Source organism: Anas platyrhynchos, chromosome 5 (assembly GCF_047663525.1).
Source record: "Anas platyrhynchos isolate ZD024472 breed Pekin duck chromosome 5, IASCAAS_PekinDuck_T2T, whole genome shotgun sequence".
Lineage (NCBI taxonomy): Eukaryota > Metazoa > Chordata > Aves > Anseriformes > Anatidae > Anas > Anas platyrhynchos.
In genome coordinates, this window is record NC_092591.1 from 17636356 (window position 1) to 17642618 (window position 6263).

Sequence of the window (6263 nt, forward strand, 5' to 3'; positions counted from 1 at the left end):
AATAATAGAACTACATTAATGTCAGAGAACCTGAAAAAAAGTTTTTTAAAGTGACACGATCATTTAATGGGGAATAAATATACCAGTTTCAGGGTTGACATGTAAATCATTGTTGCCCCAGTCTCTTGTGAAAGTAACTATTGAGAAGATAAACTCAAGCTTTAGTGTATTCAGGACGGTAATTATATTCCAAGAATTAGTTTACTTTGAGCACAGGTTGCTAGCATGAATCACTGGAATAAATAACAATTACATGTTTATTAGGAAAAGTCACAGTGAGCAAATTCAGGTAATTTCAAATAAAGCAACTCTGGGTGATGGTGGTACCTTTCTTTTGCGTGTGTGGGTCATGTCCAAAGCCATCAATAATTATGGGAAAGGTAATACAGCATAATAGCCAATGCTCAATTGTAATTCTAAATATATCACAGTCAAAACAGTCTGAATAAAAGCATGCACCATCCATTTAGAGCAACCATTTTAAATCAATGTATTTACAGCAATGTCATTACACTAACATCTGTTAAATATATGCAGGTCTGCCATCTTATGGAGCCTGCATGGTACTGCCAAATAACGGAATATGGAACTACGTGTTCATATTAGAATAGTTTGATTTTTTTCCTTTTCAAGTAATGTGTTATTTCTTCTAAAACTTGCACCATTTTGACTTGTTGTTGCTTTTTGATATGTATATTTACTGCATTTATGTATGTATGAAGGTGTACACATATAAACAGGCACAGTGAAATAAAGGCATTGCAGTTGCAAGTCAAGCATGGAAAAGCTGAGAAGCATTTAAGTTGAGGCTGGTTGTTTACATTATACGACAGCCTTGGACAACATCATCATATGCTATTTTTTCCCTCAGACCCTTGTCTGATTCATTGTTCAGGTTAGAAGATGCTGTCTGGTAAATAGCTATTCAGAATCTTGCTTTAGCCTCATTGTTTGGAGTGTGACTGTGCTGTATGTGCTGCAATCTAGTCAAGCCCTATTCTGAAGTCAAAATTATTAATTGCTATATGGACTTTTCTGTATCTGTTATTATTAGAGTATTATTATGAACAATTTTGATTGAACTTTATACAGGCCAAGGCAGACAATCATCATGGAAATTTTCAGCCCGAGTGATTAAAGTTTGGCAAAGCTATTAAAGCTGCTAAAATGATCTGTTTTTATTTTCTGTTTCTATAAAAGCCGATGTCATAAACTTGATAAGTGACTTTTGGGACAGCCAAGAACAAATGCTTCTCGTGTTATAATTAGTACATCAAGTATGTATTATTATACATTATTTTCTCTTTAACTGGTGCAAATTTATTTTTAGTTTGAAAAGGATTCCTTAGGAAGACCTCATTACTTTGCTTTTGACAAGTTTGAGGTGAGTTTGGAAAGTGGTTGTTCTAAGTTAACGATGACACCGTCTGATATTGTAGTTGAGCACTGAAGGTAATCAAACTGTCCAGCACTCAATAAAGTTTCATAGAGTTTTTCTGGTTGCTCCAAGAACTGGTAGAAGCTGGAAAATTTTAGGAAGATGTCTGACTTTTCTTTGATATACCTGTGATAGGGAGAACTCTATTATTTTTTCTGCATTCAGTCTCATTTGCAAACATTCACATCAATCCTGATACTTTTGCTAGGAACAGACACTGAGCACAAACTGCTATTTAGATTACTGTCAACTGAATGTGATGATGTGAAATACTACCTAGTATTTCAGAGTATCAAAGTTGCAGTTGCAATATGCAGATGGATCCCAATAAAAACACAACTCCTGTATTCAGTCTCTGCATGTTCACCATCACAACGCTGGGCATCCCCAGCGGGAAGGAATATGTGGTTTGAAGCCAGCTCCAGCCCATTGTTTTCTCCAAAGTTCATTATGTTGGTTGAGTGTTTATACTCCATGCTTGGCTGAGCCACGTATGCACTTCCCCTGTGCCATGTTAGCTTGGCTAGCTCAGGAAGACATTACTCTCTTCCCTGAGTTATCTCAGGGAAGGCTGTTTACACAACCTGATGACCCACTGGTACAGTTGTATCTCTAAAACAAAGGTTACCCTCCGGTCCCCTTTGTCTTGAGATAAGTTTGGCTTTCTTTATGATAATTGGCGGTCATACTTTATGTTCTGCCTTGAGGTAATTATTTTTTTTTTCCTCATCTCCTCTGAGCTTTGTTCCATCATGGGGGTGTGTTGGTCGGTCACATTCCACCCTTTGGCTCTGACCAGCATTCAACAATTGCTGGGGTTACGAGTGAGCGTAATCCATACAATATATGAATGACTAGCCCTCTGCCTGTGCAAGGTGAGGGTGAGAGCATATATGTATCTGGGAAAATCATTATTTATAAGCTTAGTATTTGAGTTCATGTTTCATTCATGTGTGCTATTCAATTTTTAAGGTAACAGGTCGATATCAAGGTTACAACAAGTAACAGTACAATAGTCGTTAAGAATACAAGGATAGGATGTTCTTTCTGTGATTTGCTCTGTGCTCTCTGATAGGCTCAGACTCACAGAATCATTTGGCCCATCTCATGTCACCCAGTGATGTATATACAAAATCCATTACTGCACTGCAGTTTCCTGTGCTTCCACTAAGGGTAGTTAAAATTGGTTTTAAAATAGGAACGGGTGCAAGTAACTTGATTTCCTTTTCTTGAGTTAAGAGCTCAGCAGTTAGCAGCCCTTCATATTCAGCTAACAGTGCTTTCTCAAATTCAGTGTAGTTAGGAGCCTTGCCACAATTTAGAGCCAAAAGTAGTAGGAATCTTTTTTATCTTGCACATCTTGTTGCTATAACCCCCACTGATATCCCTCATCCCTCATCACCTGTGCCTTTTTGAAGTCTAAAGGAGCATGTGGGGTGAATGGGTCCCATTGGCTGGTAAGTAGAATTTCATTATTTAAAGCACTTAGTGTTTCATGGTGATTTTGTTCCCAATCCCACACTGTGTTTTTCTTCAGCAAATTGTACAGAGGTTTCTCTAAAATATGGAATTCAGGAGCGTGTGACTTCCAAGCCCCCAAAGTTCCTAATAAAGCTCATAACTCATTTTATCAGGAGGTGCTTGAATGCTTTGAATCTCAACTAATATGGATTCTGGAACAGTTTTCTGTCCTCCTATCCATTGTGTACCTGAAAATGTAGCTTCTTGGCTTGGTCCTTGCTGTTTAAAGTCTGGAACGCTAGCAGATGCTGAATGATAGCATTTATACTCCGGTAAACTATTTTCTCCTCTGGTCCTCCAACTAGAATAACATCTACATATTGTAAAATCGTTACTTCGGATGGAGAATGATTGATTTTAGCTCTTTAGCTACCATGGCATGGGCAATAGTGGGGCCATGTTTAAAACCTTGGGGTAAGTGATTAAGGGTGTATTGTCTTCCACTCCAAGTATCTGCAAGCTATGTTTTTTCTTGCTCTTGTATCAGGACCATAAAGAACATGCCTTTTATAAGTAATACTCCCATCCATGGAAAATCGCATTCCTATTTACCATCCTGGGAACAGGGGCTGTTAAAAGGCCAGTTGCTTTATTTAATGCCCTATGGTCAGTAGTCGTGTGCCAGGTCCTGCCTGGTTTCAAGAAGACCAGGCTGCTATGTGGTGGGTGGCTTTTTTTTTCTGTTACACCCCATTGCTCTAATGGCTTGACTAATTCTGTCACAAGTTTTATGGCAGGAGCTGATGGCTCTAAGCCTTCTTCCATTGTGGGGGTGTGTTGGTTGGCCACAACAAATGACTAACTTCCTGGGTGTAAATTACAACTTGTTTGTTATCAATCCTGGCACAGATTCCATGACAACAACACAGACTGTGACACAGAGCAGGCTTAACCCATTGGACAGGGGCAAGCCTTTGGTGCAACGAGTAGCATCAAATTGCTGTCCCCAGGCCGGTCTATGTGGATGTGCAGGAGGATACCATGCTTCCCTACCAGCCTGCTTATCCCACTTGTGGGCCTGTGTCCATCACGTATTGAAGCCCCATCCCTGAACTTTTAACGTGCTTCTCTTATCTCCGCAATGAGGCCAGTTCCATTCCCTCACCCATCTCCACTCCACCCACATCACATTTCCTACCTTATCTTTCTCCCAGAGTCTAGGAAAAGGTGGCCCTCACTAGGTTCCTGCAGCAGGGGCGGTGACGCTGGAGAGGCAAGAGCTGCTGGCCCAAACAGCAGCAAGTCACTGCCCGTCTTGGCCAGTGTAAGCTGCTAATGTTACGCTGCTCGGGTGTAGAGTAGCTTACCCCTGGGTTACACTTGTTGGTTCAGAGTAACTGTGCTATGCCAGACCATCCTGGAGACACAGGGAGGCTTTGCAGTAGGAGTGGTTAGAGACTGCTTGGAGCTGCTTTTGTGGTGAGGATTGCTCCACAGCTCTACTGAGTATGTCTCTGCCACTTCTGTCATTCCTTGCAAGTTAAAGAGTGTTAAAAAAGCAAAAATAATGGTTAAGTATGTTTAATGCTAGTCAACAGCATTATTGGTCACGTCTGAATCTGAGCGCACTCACTGCTTATACACTCACTGTGTTCCCCTGCTTAAATTGATCAGAAGCTGGCCCCACATAGGAGTGAGAGCAGAGTGTGGATCAAGTTTGTGTACAAAGTGGTATTTAAAAAACCCCTCTGACTGCAGAGATTTAAGCAGTAAGTGATTTTCTTAAACTCAAAGCATGAAATGTAATAATGCTTCCAGAATTATTGTTAACAACTGCAGCTCAGAGTAGTTTGTTATTCATGTACATTTTTAGAATTTATTTTGTTCTTGACCTCAGTGGGTTTCTGTAGCAGTATGTTTCACCATGTAATTACTCATTGATTTGGCAAACAGTAATCAAGCACATTACTTCTACAAAAATGTACAAGATTTTATGTAGCATTACAAAGGGACAACATTTCAGCTTTTTAATGTTTTGTCTAAAAAACCAACACACAATAAACTGCCTTCAGCTGACTGTGTCTTTTAGCTTAAGAAATCATACTGGGATTCCAATGTTAATTTGCAGTGTCAATGTGTCTTAAGCTGTGTGCTTGGTGTTGTACTCAAGCATATTGTTTTATGGATTTTCTAATAATTCAAAACAGCTTTTTCTTGTTATTTTCATCTTTTCTAATTCTGTGTATTTTTTTACCTAAACGCATGTATAAATGAGTATCATTTAGTCCAGAATTTGTTTTACTCCTGTTTAACAATAGAAGCCTGCACAGATGGCTGCAAAACAGAACCTTCAAACACAGCCAGATTTGTACATTTGTGCTGATTTCTTGCTTAAGGGAACTCAGTTCAAAATGCTATACTGCCAAATCCAGCCCTGCAGTAATTCTCTTGGCTTCAGTGGATGGCCACATGGGATTGCCTGTGATATCTGGCTAAGCCAAGAGATTCTGTGCAATTGTAAGGGGATTTGTTTGACAATACAAAAAATGAAGTCTGAAGAATGTACCACTGTGTTGGGCGTTGGACAGTTCAACCATTTTGTTCCATACAGAATACACAAGGAAAAAATAAAATTTACTTCAATTTAGGTACAGGCAAAATAAAATGTACTAAAATCGGGTCACATGTAGGTGCAGACAATAGGAGGGTCTGACAGTTGAAGTGGTTTTCTGAGGATTTAGAAATAATTTCAGAACTGGGGTGGTGACCTGAATGAAGCTGTAAGTCTGTCTGTGTGGCGTCAGAAACACTGGAAGGAAGATTTTTTGAATACAGCTGCCTACAGAGAGTCTGGGAACTACAGGTAGATAAATTGCTCCTACTCTTCTGAATTCCTTTGTGCTCCATAAAACAGGATGCTGTGCCCATTCTTCAGGAGTAAAGGTGATTGTACTGAATTGCATTATTTTTCTAGTGGAAACAACCTTAAAGATGTGGAAAACTGGGCAACTCTGGGACAAAAAGAATTGGCATTATTAGACAATATAATATGACACAATATTGCAACATAGGAACAGACCAAAAGCCTGTTTGGCTTCATTGGTATTGCTTATATGAGGCAGACAAAATACACACAAAAGTGAAAGTCCCAAAGCTAACGGTTTGATTAGAATTGTGCACCTCTTCTGAGTATTTGCGAAGAATTAAAATCATTAGTTTTGAATTTCTGATGAGCTATTAGAGGCAATGTGATAGCTATTACATTAGATTAAAAATACCTCTGTTCACCTGGAAGTTGGCTAGCTTTTCTATGGCAATTTATACTCTTTTAAAATGATCCCAAAAGGTAAGCACATTTGTGGTG